The following is a 16,118-nucleotide window of genomic DNA, read 5'->3' on the forward strand; positions in this document are numbered from 1 at the left end:
CGACTAGGTACCCCCAGGCGATCAGGGGCCTCAATATCATGCAACCAGAGGCCCCTCATGCGACTAGGGCCCCTAGGCGACTATGGGCCACAGACTATCAGGGGCCCATACGACCAGGCCCCCGGCTATCAGGGCCCCCTAGGCAACTAGGGGCCCCCAGTCGATCAGGGGCCTCATGCGACCAGAGGCCCCCATGCGACCAGGGCCCCCTAGGCGACTAGGGGCCACAGGCTATCAGGGGCCCCCATGAGACCAGGCCCCCGGCTACCAGAGGCCCCCTAGGCGACCAGGGGCCCAGGAAACTGGGGGCCCTTGGATGACTGAAGGGGCCCCTCGGGTACCCAGGGCACATAAATGAAACTTTAATATCAATTTTTCTTCCGAGTAAAGACGTTTTATCCAGTGTATAAAAAATATACTGGGGCCTGAGGGGCCCCCTGAGCGCCTTCGGCGCTCAGGGGGGGGGCCTTGGCCCCCGTGCCCCCCCCCCCCTTGGGTACGTCACTGACCTGTAGCCTATGGCGTTGCAGATAATGCGATAATGGGATGTCGGATGTTACCAAGTAGCTGCCGATTTGTACATGTACAGTCACCAGCAGTTGCTACCCATCACCCCCGGACGGCGGGGGAGCAAGCTACCACCGCCCTTGCGAGACTAGCGCCGCCATGCGCCAAGAAGTGGAAACACCACGTGACTGAGGCCACGTGAGGGCAGGATCACGTGATGGAGGGGCGGAGCATAGTAGCTTTTGCGCCCGACACTAACTGAAATGCGGCGCTGTGATTGGGTCCCTTAGCATGAATGAAGCCCCGGCGCCAGAATCAGCCGTTCGCCTTATATGGAAAGTGAGCCTTTGCGTTTCACTGTTCTGTATTGGTTTGAGAGCCACGGCACCATACGAATTGTGAGCCCCTTTGAACGGGTCACCGCCCGTGGCACTGAGGCGACGGCTGTGCCGTGCAAAGTCTAGCCTGGTGGGAGAGGTGGGCCAGGGAAAGTGCGATCGAGCAGCCACTGGGACGTGGATTGGTATTATCCAACTGCGACAAACGATGTCAGCAGCCTTTCTTCGTGTCATAGACAGTGTCTATGACACGAAAAGCTAGACAGACAACGTGAACATTGCCCAATCAAAAGCTACTAAACGATCCAGTTAAGAAATTGGCGAGGTAGCCAGACCAAATAAAAAGTTTTTAATTCGATTTTGGTTGACAAATGACATACAAGCCCGCTGTGATGGACCAAAAAAGGAGCTGAACAGTTCATACAACTTCTAAAAAGCTCAACGGTTTAAAAATTCAAAAGTTAAATGTTAAAATTCAGCCTGCATGTTTAAACTCTGGTCCGGCGCTGGCAGGAAGCTTATATTGCCACTTGCAATTCCACTACGTTGCAATATAACCAAGAGTTCTGTGAGAGCAGCAACTGAAAGCCACGTTGAGGGGGGGAGGGCGGCGCGAAACGGCCCCCTCTCTTCTTTTCAGTCGATATCTCCTAAAGTATAGCAAATGTCGCCACCAAACTTTCAATCAAGACCCTCCGGGCATCATTTTTACACCTTGTGACCAAATTTTTCCAGAGCTCTTATGAAAGGTTAGTCACAAATAACGTCAGAGGGATGTCCTGTTCTGTCATTTTCGACCCAATAAAAGCTTAGCGGGAAGAGCAGTCACGCTTACAGTTTTGAAGATAACGAAAAATATTCAAGATCAAAAAGATGTAAAATAAACAGTGCTACCAAACTGCTAACTCTGATTTCCAAACAAAAATTGATTTTGACCAGTGGCGTATCTAGGATTTCTCTCAGGGGGGATCCGCAGTCAAAAGGGCCCTTGACTGACTGGGTTGAAAGGGCCCTTAACCCGCGAGTTGCTGGGGGGGGGCGTTAAACGCCCCCACTTTTTTCGCCGGGCCATAGTATAAAAACGGCGCGCCGCAGGCGCGCCAAATTTTGGGTACCTGTAGGGAATTAATTGAAGTTTATTGTGACAAAGTTTCAAAAAAATCGGTCGGAAAATTTTTGAGATATCGAGGTTTTAGTGACGTCATGATTTCTGACTTTTCGACCAAAAACGGCATATGTTCAAAAAATCATATAAAATCACAGAATAGACATACAGACATGCCGTAGACGCCATTAGACTGCCAATACCATGATCAATCAAATGGCTATCTTCGATTATTGATTATCGTTCCGCATTTTCCAAAATATTGAACTGAATCTTGGCAATTTTTCTTGACTACTTCACGACCATGATACATGAATTTCTTAAATTGAACTTTTTGAGCCAAACACGTACACATATGATAAAATGAATGTCACCATCGTGTTCTACGCCCCAAAGTACCCATAAAACATGTGTCACAGGCTGCGAATATCAGTTTTGATTTTCGGGGATATGTGCCTACCCGGTTGACCTGACCTTGACCCTGACCTATGCTTGACTGACCCCTATATGAAGCTGACACTCTTGTAGGCCTTATAAGATGGATTGTGCACCGTTTTGACAGAGTTTATGGCGAGAGGCGCCCATTGCGATGTCCTGAAGTCCATGCTACTGAAAGCCCGATTTCAGGTGTTTGACCTGACCTTGACCTGACCTGTGACCTCAAAATTCAACTTTAAAGTACTCATCTGAAGCGTCTTGTCGCGCTCTTTCGTTTGCCGCCTCGTGCGTTTCGCTGCGCCTATTGGTTCTCGAGTTATCGGCTGGGGGCGTTTAACGCCCCCCCCCCAGCAAACGGTGGGTGGCGAAATACCCCAGCAACTGCCGGGTTAAGTGGCAAAAGGGCCCTTGTAGCCTGAGTTGAAAGGGCGTTCAACCCGCGTCCCGTGGGGGGGGGGGGGCGAAACGGCCCCCTGTCCTCTTCCGTAGCTATCTCCTAAATGACTGCAGATATCCCCACCAAACTTTCAGGACCTCTACGGGCATCCATTTTACACATTGTGACCAATTTTTTCCAGAGGCTTTGATATGTTGGCCGCAAATGACGTCATGTTCTGCCATTTCATTTTCGATCCAAAAAAGGTTTCGCAGGAAGAGCTGTCAGCCCTACAGAGCTGTAGAAACATAAAAATGTTCCGAGATAAAAGGTGTACAATTAACAGGCCTAGGTCAAATCTGAGCACAGTTTAGCCCCGCCTTGGGTTGGGCGGCCAGGCTGGAGCGTTGACCCTAGGTCAAATCTGAGCACAAATTACAGAAAGAGTGTCAAAAGAGTTTTGTTTGTTTTGTTGGGCTATACCCTTTCGGTCTGACCAGACCATTTCAGGGCCGGAAGGATGATAGGAATTGAGGGAGACATTGGTCTGGGCGGGCACCTTGGTGAGTCACCGGGGCTGAGCCTGTCCAACAGGACAGGCCGACCAGCCCCCCAAGTGCTCACTGCACACGGTTACGAGTGTGCTTCCTTAGGAGCTGCAGTGCGCTCCAATGGGAGCCGCCCGCATGGTATAAAGTTGCCCGTCCAGGTCCAGCCTGGATCATGGGTTGCGGCATGGAGGAGAAGGATTTGAATGTCCTGAGGATGGAAACGGCGAAACGGGTGTTAACCCGCGCCGGGCCGGGGGGAGTGTTTGAACAACCCCCTGCGGTTTTTCGCAGATATCTCAAAAAGGAGCGCCACCATTTTTGGCACACCTGTTTGTGCATCTTTTCCGCACATGTTGTGAAAATTTCAGACCCAGGTCGCCTTAGGTCAGGTCACCAGGTCACGCCAAGTGACCTCACCTCAGAAAAAAATTAGAATGCTCGTCATAGCTACACCGATTGATCGATTGCCTTGAACGTTTCAGAGATTGATAAGAGCAACATTATCTATAAAATGTTTATCTCGGAATTTTGATATCGGTGACCTATGGTCAGGTCAATATCGCGGCCTCTCCATTACCTATTGCAGTCAATGGGAGAAAATTGAAAAGCGTCTGTTTTGCACGAACGCTATTCTAGACACTCTCTAACATCGAGATGTAAGTAAAATTGGCACACTGAACCGAAAAATGGCAACTGTGACCCATCGTTATGTCCCCGAGGTCATCTCAGGCACAGACTTCTCTATATATGGACTGTGCGCTGATCCGAGGAAATCAGCATTGGAGGCCCAAAAATAAGTGCACTTTTATCCATCTTTTTACAATGAAAAGGGTGTCAGAATATTTACAAATTTGGATATAGGATAGCCCATACTTTTATCTACCTGTCGGATTACATTTTTTTGTTGAATTCAAAATAAATAAGAAATAAATGTATATAAATGAGAACATGTTTTCTCGTTCAGTTAGCCATTTGTTCACGCTGGAGGTATATACTTCACAAATGCAGCCGTACTTTGCGCGCATTTTCTTGCTTTTGAATGTTGGTTGCATTGTTGGTTGTCGTTGCTAATTTGTCGGAACTACATAGTCATTTACGTTGGTTTTGAAAAGGGTTTTGAGAAATAACGATACCTACATTATATAGGGCCACAAGAAGCAGTAAAAATAAGTAAGAAATAGCTCGAAAAATGGTCAAAAAAGGAATGAATATTATCGATCACTACCTCATCACGACCGGATCAGAAAACGTGTGGTGCGAAGATGTCATTCCGGGTATCAAGCCAGAGTCAGGGCAAGAAAAATGTGAAACGAAACATAATTTCTAGCAAAAAGGCAACTTTTTAGCCTCCCGTATAACTAAAAGGAAAAAATGTTCACAGACGAAACCATCAATCGAGATAAGAGATAACGCTGAGGACAATCAGATTTGCAAGTTTACTTTTGCAAACACCGACTCCTGTGAGACTCACACAGCAAGAAGAAAAACAGGACGCTATCGACGGCGCCAGTCTCAGCATACTTCCTATAATGCTTATTGCCTAGTGCCTTATTTTATTCTGGAGAAAAAAAAAAGACTCACTGAAAGGAGCTACAAAGACTTAACTTGACCAGCAGTTAATGTGAAAAGAACAACTCGCCATCGCAGTTCGAAGCTACGCCGCGCTAAATAATGCCATACCCATGGCAGTGATACGCCACTACGTCCAAAAGAAGTAAGCTTATTCAATCAAACAATGAAGTTTATCCAGTGTGTCGTATGGGGTTGTAGTTCATTATGGTCTGGATCAAATCATCTCGGAAGAATGCTCGATGAAATGATGGAATTCGTACCCTTCGCATCAATGTTAAACGATGAAGGTTGCCGCTGTTAAATGTTACCGCAAAACTTGCATCGGGATCGGGAAGCTCAAGAATACGCCAGTCTGCGAAGAACGGACGGAAAAATAGCGGTGGAGCAGAAACAAGATGCATAGGACTGATTGGAGTATAAGTAGCTGGGACAAACATCTGTGCCGGTGGTGGCCTGTTATTACAGGAACTTCTACTTTGGATATCTCAGGAAACTGGCAGGTCACCATTTCTAGGCCAGCTGTGGACATTTTTGATGGAGAAGCCAAGAAATGTGCCAAGGGCGAAGAGCATACTGTAAGTAACGAGCTACAGAATATGACGGAGGCGCCGGGGACACTAATCGTTTGGCCGAACGGGGAAGAGCACTCGATTCGCGCCCCGGCAGGTTACCTGTGCTCCAGCTTCCGAGCTGAGATGGTCGCCCTCCGAGCTGCTCTCTCCTAGCTGCTGGAGAACCCGCCGCACGCCGAAGACACCATCGTAGCCTGCACCGACTCGCAGTCCGCCCTCGCCGCCATCCGAGGTGGCTGGGCCGCCCAGCACTCCTCGCTCGGAGCGGACATCTGGAGAGCCCTGTGGGGACTGACAGCTGGAGGCCTGTTGGTCTACCTACAGTGGGTGCCCTCACAATGCAGGTTGGAAGGCAACGAGAGGGCGACACCATCGCCAAGAAGGCAAACATACTCGACTAAAAACAAATCCTTATAGACGTCCAGAAGGCCCACTGGGCCGCCGCCAGAGTGGCGAGGGCTCGCACCGTCGGGGCCTGGCCAGCCGGCTGGTTCCACCAGCTGACGGGGATCGACTCCCGCCTACCGTTGCCGGCGGCGACCGGCCAGCGGCGGTGGACATCCACCAGCTCCGCGCCGGCCACTGGACAAGCTCCTCCCAATGGCGCCACAGAGTCGGGTTGGCGCCCTCCTGGCTGTCGGGGTGCAACCAGTGCGACGAACGAAAATGCAGAGCCGCACTCTACCCGTCTGCTGAGAGGAGGCGGACAGCCCAAGCATGTCCTCCTGCGGTGCCCGGCTCTGATGGGCACCCGACATCGCCTGATGGCGACCATCAACCCCAACATGGAGGAGGTGCGGAGCGGCAGCATCGTGGTGGCCCTGGGGGCCGTCCACAGGTCCCTTCAGAGCTGCTTGGCTACGTCTCCATGGGACGAAGGGACACAATAAAAGCAACAATAGCTACAGCATGACAACGTGATGGGAACGACCGTCACAAGAGCTATCGCCTTATCATTCAGCAGCGAGTGGAAAACGAGCAGACGGAGGGATACGTTGCAATTGGTGATGCGCATGTGCGAATGCGTGAAAGTGCGACTATGTGTAGATGCGTGGTGCGAAAAAGTGGGTAGCAGAGAAGAACAGTGAAGACACCGTTGCAGCAGACACACATTTTCCCGTAAAGTCCCCCATCGGCATTACCGCCAACCTTTACCACCAGCGCGGTCGGTGCGCTGTCGCGCGAGTTTGTAGCCAGCCATGTCAGAGATGTGAACAATCCAGCACACGGGGGAAGAAGAAAGGGATGATAGCCACCCTTTCTCGCTGGATCCCGCGGTGAAAATGGACTAACGCCATTTTCAAGCCCACTGGTGCAATGTGAGATGAACTTGACATGAGGACATCAATGGGTGTCGATGAACGTGAAATGATGTTCCAATACAGATTCATATCGACCAGAAGCCTTTCTTATTCTGAGCTACGAGCAATAGATAGTACAAAAACAAAATATATTACATAAAATTCAGCCTGTCGACAGGAAACAATAAAAGGGTATTGTGTTACAACATATGGGTTCATATTACGGCTTCAGAAATTTGGGCCTCCAATGCTGATTTCCCAAATCAGCGCACAGTCCATATATAGAGAAGTCTGTGTCTCAGGTCATGAACAGAATCTAACAGTTTTTCGCCAATAACTTCTGATACAGGCGTGCTAGAGCGCTGAAAACGCCTTAGATGTGTTCGACTCGACGTTGTGGATCGACTGATATGCAACATGACCTTTTCCGGTCAGGTCATGACCTTGACCTGAGGTCAAATTTTCAAGTTAACCCTAGAACGCCTAGGGGGGGGGGGTTGTATCAACCCCCCCCCCCCTGAGGTTTTTTCGAAGTGCACGCTAAACGGCTTGTCGTAGCGGGCTGAAATTTTCAATACCCTCTGGGGCAACCTTTGCGCATCTTTTGCCGAAAAAAAATTGATCGGGTCATGTCAGGTCACGGAGTTATGACGTCATAAGAGGTACAGCCTCCGGCCGGATTTTCACAAACTGAGTGCCAACGCCCGAGGTTTCCTGCCGGTGGTACGGACATCGGTTGATGGATCGTGATGAAACTTCCCATGCATGTTGGGGCAAGTATTGGCTATCATATGGTATAAGAAATTTGACCGGGTCAGGTCAGGTCACGGAGCTATGACGTCACAAGAGGAACAGCGTCCGGTACTATTTTTGAAAAGCGCCCGAACCACTATTTTGCTAATTCTTGTCACCTCAATGGGAATATGCAGCAATATTAGCTTCTATAGGGAGCAAATGGACCTCCCAAATCCAAAAATACAATCAGATTTCAAAAATTTAAATTTTGATTTTTCGAATTTCTGCCGCCGACTGTGACCTTGCCGACTTCCGGCGCTCCCAACGCGCCATTTTTAGAGCTAGGGAAACGAAATACATACCAAACGATAGAGAATTGATCAAGGAACACGATAGTGAAGGTTTCAAGTCGATATCTCCCACCGTTTTGCCGCAATCGCCGCCGAAAGTTGAAAAAAGTCTATTTTTCCGAAAATTTGACCTTTGACCGGTCAAAAGTAGGTCAAATGTTGACCTAGGACCAAAAAATATACCACCAATCGCGAGATCTCGTTGAGAGCAATCCGTTGGTTTTTTCCGCTAAGCTCTACGACCTTCCGTTTCGAAACGCCAGGGGGGGTCGTAACAACCCCCCCCCCTGGTCGTTCGTGTTATGAGAAATGGCCTGGTCGTGCGAGGGTTAACCTTTCAAGGTTCAATTATAGTTCATTCGACGCGTCTCGACGAGAGGAACACGATGCTGGCAAAAGTAATGCCATGACTCTTTTGAGTCAAAAGTTATTGCCGAAAAAACGCTTTTCGTAAAAACGGCTATTTTTGGAGTTTTTGCCCCCTGGAGGCTAAACCGTTGACCTGAGGTCAAATCTGAGAACATTACTCAGAAAGGTCTGTAAAAGGGCTATTGAATGCCCTTTTCTCTGGCGCTGTAGCTCTATCGGTTCCCGAGATAGTCGTTGGCAGTTTCCAAAATGTTGAAATAGTCAACATTTTACCTTTGGTGACCCCTGGTGACCTGACCTTTGACCTGACCCAAAAAATGACCTTAGTGTTTTCGTTCTTATTTTGGACGTTCTTTCGATTGCCGCTTTTCGCGTGTCGCTACTTGGCCCAGGAGCCGAGTTAGAAGGGGGGGGGGTGTTCAGACACACCCCCTTCCGGCCCGGCGCGGAATCTCAGAGCACCGGCCCGGCGCGGGTTAAAAGAGCTATTAACTACGCTTTTCCCCGGCACGGCATTCATTTCCGAGTGATGCGGTGGTTTGTTGAAAATTGTCGAAATTGGACCAGAAAATTGGCGAAATTTAGCCTTGCATGACCTATGTGAACTGACCTTTGACCTGATCTAAAAAGTGACCAGAGTAATTTCGTCATTATTGTTTGCGTCCTTTCGAACGCTGCCTTTGGCGTGCTGGTACGTGGCTCAGAAGCCGAGTTAGAAGCAGGGGTGTGGAGCCGGAGCCGCCGGAGCCGGCATATTTTGCCCGGAGCCGGAGCCGGAGCCGGAGCCGTCCAAAAAGGCGGCGACTCCGGCTGCTTTCTTGAAGAGGAAAAAAAAATTATTGACCTACATAGTTCGGTTTGACAGTACAAGGCAGTAAAACATGTGGTATTCAAAATAGCCTTGTTATGCAAATACAGAAGCAACGTGAACCAATCCTTCATCTTTTCTCTTCCACCCGTATTTAATTGTATAGAGGATGTACTGAGTATTGGAGCCGGAGCCGCCGGAGCCGGACCATTTTACTCGGAGCCGGAGCCGGAGCCGAATCCGATTTTTTCTCCAGAGCTGGAGCCGGAGACGTCTGAAATTTCCACGGCTTCGCATCCCTGGTTAGAAGGACCCTGGCCGGCCGAGTGGGAGGGTGGGTGCCACCACATCGTTTTTTTTTTTTTTGCGACAGCTCGGAACACGTCGGCAACAGAGAACCAAAACTGGGCATAGCTACCTGACCTTTGATGCAAACCGGGCCTTGTGACACCTGCATTTTCAAGGGGGCCTGTGACACCTCTTTGAAGTGGGGCCTCTGGTCGTCTTAAGTACCCTCTGTTACCCTCAGAGGGACCCTCTGATGGCCTCTGCAGACCATCACTGGCCTCAAAGGGCACTCTAGTGGCCTCCATGGACCTTCTGGGTACCTGAAAGGGCCCTTTGTTTTCTCTCCAGGAGCCCTTGTTTACCTCAAAAGGCCCTCTTTTACTTCAGATGGCCGTATGTTTGTCTAATACATGAAGCCCCTGGTGGCCTGAGAGGCCCTGTTTGTGTCCCAAAGGGCCCTTTGTTGACCTCTTAAGGCCCCTAGTTGGCCTAAAAGTCCTCTGATTGTCCTTAAGGGCCCTCTGTTCCCCTCAGAGGGCCAGTCTTTTCCTCAGAGTGCCTGCTCACCTCATAGAGCCCATAGTGGCCTGACATAGCTTTCATATCACCTCAGAGGGCCCTCTGGTGTAAGGCTCAAGTGACCTTCTCAGAGGGCTCCGGCTGCCCTGTGACTGACAATTGTCCACTCTTATCCCCTTTTGGGTGACCTATTTCCCCCTTTGACACCCAAGCCAAAATACAATTTTGGGACACTGACTACGAGGGCCAGTTGATTTTCAGAGGGCCCTCTTTGAAGTGGATGTGAGGACCCGCTATTCGCCTCAGAGGGCCCTCTGGTGGCTTCAGACTTCAGGGGACCCTATTTTGGTATCAGCGGGCGCCTCTCGGTGGCATCAGAGGGCCCTCAGAGGCCTCAAATGGCCCTATTACATCTCAGAGAGCTGTCTTTGAACTCAGAGGGATCTTTTTTACTTCTTTGTGGTGTCTAAGGGGGCCCTCTGGCCTTTGTTTGCCTCAAGGGGCCTCAAGGGGTCCTCCGATGACTTTCAAGGACCCTCTTTGATCTCAGAGGGCCTGATGACCTCATAGGGCTCATGGTGGTCTGACATAGCATCATATCACCTCAGAAGGCCTTCCAGTGGCCTCAGAGGGCACTTTGTGGCCTTTGAAGGCCCTTCATTCGCCTTAGAGGGCCCTCTTTGATCTCTTTGATCTCTTCGATCTCAGAGGGCCCTCTTTGAGGTGGCTGTGAGGGCCCCTTGTTCACCTCAGAGGGCCCTCTGGTGACCTCCAGGGACCATCTTTGATCTAAGAGGGCCGTCTGGTGGCCTCATAGGATACCTTGTGGCCTGAAATTGACCCTCGTACCTCAGAGGCCCTTCTGTTCGTCTTAACAGGCCCTCTGCTGGTCTTAGCGGACCATTTGTGTGCCTGGGAGGGCCCCCTGAGTACCTGAGAGGGCCCTTTGTGTGTCTCAGAGGGTCTTTGTGTGCCTGAGAGGGCCTCCTGTGTGCCTGAGAAGGCCCTCTGTGTGTTTGAGAGGGCCCTCTATGTGCCTGAAAGGGCCCTCTGTGTACCTGAGAGGGCCCTCTGTTTGCCTGAGAGGGCCCTCTGTTTGCCTGAGAGGGCCCTCTGTGTGCATGAGGGGGGCCCTATGTGTGCCTGAGAGGGCCCTCTGTGAGCCTGAGAGGGCCCTCTGTGTACCTGAGAGGGCCCTATGTGTGTCTCAGAGGACCATATGTGTACCTGAGAGGGCCCTCTATGTGCCTGAGGGGGCCCTATGTGTGCCTGAGAGGGCCCTCTGTGAGCCTGAGAGGGCCCTCTGTGTGCCTGATAGGGCCCTCTGTGTACCTGAGAGGGCCCTCTGAGTGCCTGAGAGGGCCCTCTGAGTGCCTGAGAGGGCCCTCTGGGCTCTGGCCCCCGTTCGTCTCAGAGGGTCCCTTTATTCGCCCCTTCAGAGGGCCCTCTGTTTGCCTCAAAGGGCCCTCTGTTTGCCTAAAAGGACCCCCTATTCGCCTCAGAGGGCCCTTTGGTGACCACAGGGGGCTCTATTGTTGCATTGGAGGGCCCTCTGTTGCCTCCGAGGGCCCTTTTTATCTCCGAGGACCCTCTTTGACCTCAGAGGGCTCTTTTTGACCTATTCGAGATGTCTGAGAGGGCCCTCGGGGCCTGAGAGGGCCCTCTAAGTGCCTGAGAGGGTCCTCTGAGTGCTTGAGAGGGCCCTCTGAGTGCCTGAGAGGGCCCTCTGAGTGCTTGAGAGGGCCCTCTGAGTGCCTGAGAGGGCCCTCTGAGTGTCTGAGAGGGCCCTCTGAGTGCCTGAGAGAGCCCTCTGGGCTCTGGCCCCCGTTCGTTTCAGAGGGTCCCTTTATTCGCCCCTTCAGAGGGCCCTCTGTTTGCCTCAAAGGGCCCTCTGTTTGCCTAAAAGGACCCCCTATTCGCCTCAGAGGGCCCTTTGGTGACCACAGGGGGCTCTATTGTTGCATTGTAGGGCCCTCTGTTGCCTCCGAGGGCCCTTTTTTATCTCAGAGGGCCCTCTTTGAGCTCAGAGTGCTCTTTTCGACCTCTTCGAGATGTCTGAGAGGGCCCTCGGGCCTGAGAGGGCCCTCTGAGTGCTTGAGAGGGCCCTCTGAGTGCCTGAGAGGGCCCTCTGAGTACCTGAGAGGGCCCTCTGAGTGCCTGAGAGGGCCCTCTGAAAGCCTGAGAGGGCCCTCTGAGTGCCTGAGAGGGCCCTCTGTGTGTCTGAGAGGGCCCTCTGTGTGCCTGAGAAGGTCCTGTTCGTTGTAAAGGGCCCTTAATTTACTCTACAAGGTCCCTCGTTGGCCTAAAGGGGTCCTCTGATAGTCCTAAAAGGGTCCCTAAAAATGTAATTGATACTTTTCATTATGTAAAAAAAAAAATTAAGTGGTGAAAAGGGCCCTCGAAGTGTTTTCAATTTTTTTTTCGAGTAAAAAAAAAAACTTTTTTGCTCCAGGGGGGATCCTAGGATCCCCAGGGTCCCCCCTTGGATACGCCACTGATTTTGACCATCAAAACTATAGAAGTATAACACCCCGAAAATACCAACAACTTTCAAAATTAAAACTGAGATATATGTTATAGAACTATCTGCTCTAGACATGCCAAAATTAAACTCGATAACTCCATTTTTAGCAAAGTTATGGCAAAAAAAACTACTCAAAATTTATTACGTAAAATTTTCAAATTCAATTTTTAGCCCTCACAGAATACACAGAGCAAGCCAAAGACCATCATTGGATTTCCTATTTGGATTATAGACAGCTCGCAAAATTAACTTCAACCTAAACTGACAAGCAGAAGAAAACCCGATACAAGCCTACCTCAATCCTCTCACCTTATTCAACCGTTGAAACGTTAAAGGCCAAGTCGCTATGTCGACCACCCGCGCCGTGCTGGGGGAAGGGGGGTGTTTTTACGCCCTTCCCCCTCAGGTTTTTCGCGAATATCTCAAAAACGGCGACGCGACGCGTAGCGTCATTCAAGGCCAGGTCACCAGGTAACGTCAAGTGACCTTACCTCAGAAAAAAAATCGAAAGCTCGCTGACTACACCGACAGAGCGATCACTTTAAAACTTTCAGTAATTGCTTAGGGTAACACTATGTATAAAATGAATACCTCGGATTTTTTATGTCTGTGACCTAAGGTCAGGTCAATTTTGCGACTGCTCCATTAGGTATATACCTAAGTCAATAGGAGAAAATTGAAATGCGCCTCTTTTGGACGAATTTCGTTATACACCCTCTCAAACATCGGTCCATAGGTAAACATGACACACTGAATCGGAAAATTGCACCTGTGACCCCTCTGTGCACCCCCTGAGGTCATTTTAGGACATACAAGATCTTCAACAGTTTTTTTTTAACTTTTGACAGAGACGTGCTAGAGCGGTGAAAACACCGTTGATCTGAGGTCAAATTTGAGGTCAATCAGAGCGGTGCCCTCTGGGGGCTAAACCGTTGATCTGAGGTCAAATTTGAGGACATGTTGGCGAAAGAGCGTTAAAAGAGCTATCGAATGCGCTTTTCGGCGGCGCTGTAGCTCTATTGGTTCCCGAGTTAGCCATCGGGTGTTCAAAATCGTTGAAATCAACAAAATTTGACCTTTGATGAACCCTGGTGACTCCTCCTTATTTTTGACGCTCTTTCGAATGCCGCTTACCGCGTGTCGCTACGTGGCCCAGGAGCCGAGTTAGACGGAGGGGCGTGAAACGCCCCGTCCAGCACTCGACGGAAAGTTCATGCCACCAACACGGCGCGGGTTAATTGTTATGCTAGCTAGCTCCTGTTGTAAGCTGTGGAGTCGCGGACCTGATCTTGAAGGAACTGGGCCTAACATTTTCATAGTAAAAAAAAAAAATGTTTAATAGGTTGTGCAAAAAATAGCATCTCTTTTATGAAACATTTGCGAAACCTTCAACATCATCCCCAGACCCCATTAGTGCCGAGCTCCCAACGACGACCATAAAAGCGTCCCCATCCCGTCATAGACGGCGGAACGGGGAGGGCACCGGGGCACCGTGCCCCACTTTGATTTTGGCATTTCAACATTAGCCCTATGAGCGTTGCATGGAAATAATAGGACCAAAAGTCGGCAGTGCGGCAGTGCCCCCCTCCCCCTTAATTGAAGGTGTTCCGCCGCTACTGCATCCCGTCAACGTGGGTTTTTCATAAGGATGCTAAGAGTTAATTTCCAATCCGGAGCTGTAATGATGGAAAGCAAATTTACTTTTAACATGTGAAACAAGCTGACACAACCAAATATTTCCTCTCTCGCTCCCTCTCACTGATTTACCCATTGCACTCTTTCTCATTTTACCCTCTCTGGTTTTCCTTCTCGGTCTCTCTTTTCTCTCCTCCCGTCCTTATCCCTTCCCTCTTTCTTAGCCCTCTCTCTCTCTCTCTCTCTCGCTCTCTCGCTCTCTCTCTCTTGCTCTCTCGCTCTCTCTCTCCCTCTCGCTATCCCTCTCTCCTCTCTCTCTTCTCTCTCTCTCTCTCTCTCTCTCTCTCTCTCTCTCTCTCTCCCTCTCCCTCTCCCTCTCCCTCTCTCTCTCTCTCTCTCTCTCTCTCTCTCTTTCCTCACAATATTCTCGACTGTCACAGCGTTGTAGGGCTTGTTTCGAGACAGGTCCAGGCGCTCCCCACTCCGCAGGCCCCAGCCCACACGGAACCGCTCAAACACCCTCCGGCGGATGACCTCTGACCTCGGCGACCTGACCCCAGCCGACCGATCGCGTCCCTCTCCACCCCTCCGCCCCGCTTCCCCCACTACAGCCGCGTAGTAATTGTAGCGTGTGCAAAGGTCACGTGACATTATTTACTTCTGCGGCTTGTTCGGCTGACAAGAGATGGCACTAGTGGTCTGTGGATCAGAGGCGGGGCTAGGTTCTACGACTTCTTGGGGCACACTTTAGAGCAGAAAAGAGGTTTTTTGGCTCCCCATCCCAAAATGCTTCGAATATACAAAAACAAGTTAGATATTCGAAAATCAGAGGACCAAACGGATCGTTTGACGTATCTTGCGCGACTGAGAATTGATCGGTCTTCAAACTACTGAGCAAAAACGAGGTGATTAGTAGCAAGTGCTGGTGACTGTACGGCTCTCCAGTAAAAGTCTTGTTGGTTTTGCCTTTTCGGACATATCTGGTCCTATATAATGTTCAAATGCATAAGTATCAACCCGAATTATGTGTATGCATATTTACCACGAGACTGTGAAATTGCATTGTTGTATGCCAAATACTTTCCGAGATATTCACCAAAAATCTCATTTTCTGCCGTTTGGGGTATTCTGGCCGCAATCTTCCTGAGATCGCCTATGACATCAGTAGAGCCATCTAACGAGAGGAACGCAGAAACACAGAATCATGAATGAATCGAGCGCGTAGTAAACGGTGTATGAAAGGGAGACTCGGCAGAGGCTATCCGGGTGGCCGGCGCGCGGCGCGCCCTTAGGCATCGGCCGACCCTTCGGACCGCGTGGGGTCAGAGGTCGCGCTCGGGAAGTCTCGGCTCTGGGTTTAACACGCGCAGTGGAAGGGTTGCGAGTACTACGCCCAGTGGAAGGGGGGGGCGGATGTCGCCCCCCCTAAGATCTCAGCTCCCACTAGAGCTAGAAAAACGAAATTTGGAGGGTAGGTGGGGACCATGGGGAACTCTGTTGTGTGTGAATTTCATGACCCTAGGTCAATATCTTCAAGGTCAAATGAGGTCAAATGTGGTCAAATCTGCCATATTTGCGACTTTTTTGCGTTTACACGCCAATAACTCAAAAAGTTACCGACCGATTTTCTTTTTTCTTTCACTATACGAAAGATCAAACATTTGTGAGTATGTATGGTGAATTTCTAGTTAATCCAACAATAAATATGGCAGTTAGAAGCCTGGTAAGGGTAAGATGTCGCCGGCTGAAGCGGGATCGGCCGACGCGGGAAACGCGGCATTCACAATTTTGTGTTTACACACTCATAACTCAAGTTGTTACCGGCCGATTTTCAAAATTCTTTGACCATATGATTGCCTGTACATTTCTCAGTCTTTTCACCAACTTTGACGCGAATCTAATGTAATCAGCGGTAAGGAGCGCGATGTAAAGACGGAACCGTCCCGCCCCGGCACAGTCTACAATTCAGGCGGCGCGTAACGGCTAGCGCCGGCCGCCGCGCCGCCGCGCCGCCGCCGCGGCAGGATGTTTGACTTTACACCGCTATTACTAGAAAAGTTGTGAACCGATTTTCTTATTTCTGGCACGGTAAGATCCGCAATTCAATTCTGGACAGGTAGCCGAAATTTC

The sequence above is a fragment of the Amphibalanus amphitrite genome, unplaced genomic scaffold, assembly GCF_019059575.1.
Source record: "Amphibalanus amphitrite isolate SeventyFive unplaced genomic scaffold, NRLGWU_Aamphi_draft 000294F_arrow, whole genome shotgun sequence".
NCBI lineage: Eukaryota > Metazoa > Arthropoda > Thecostraca > Balanomorpha > Balanidae > Amphibalanus > Amphibalanus amphitrite.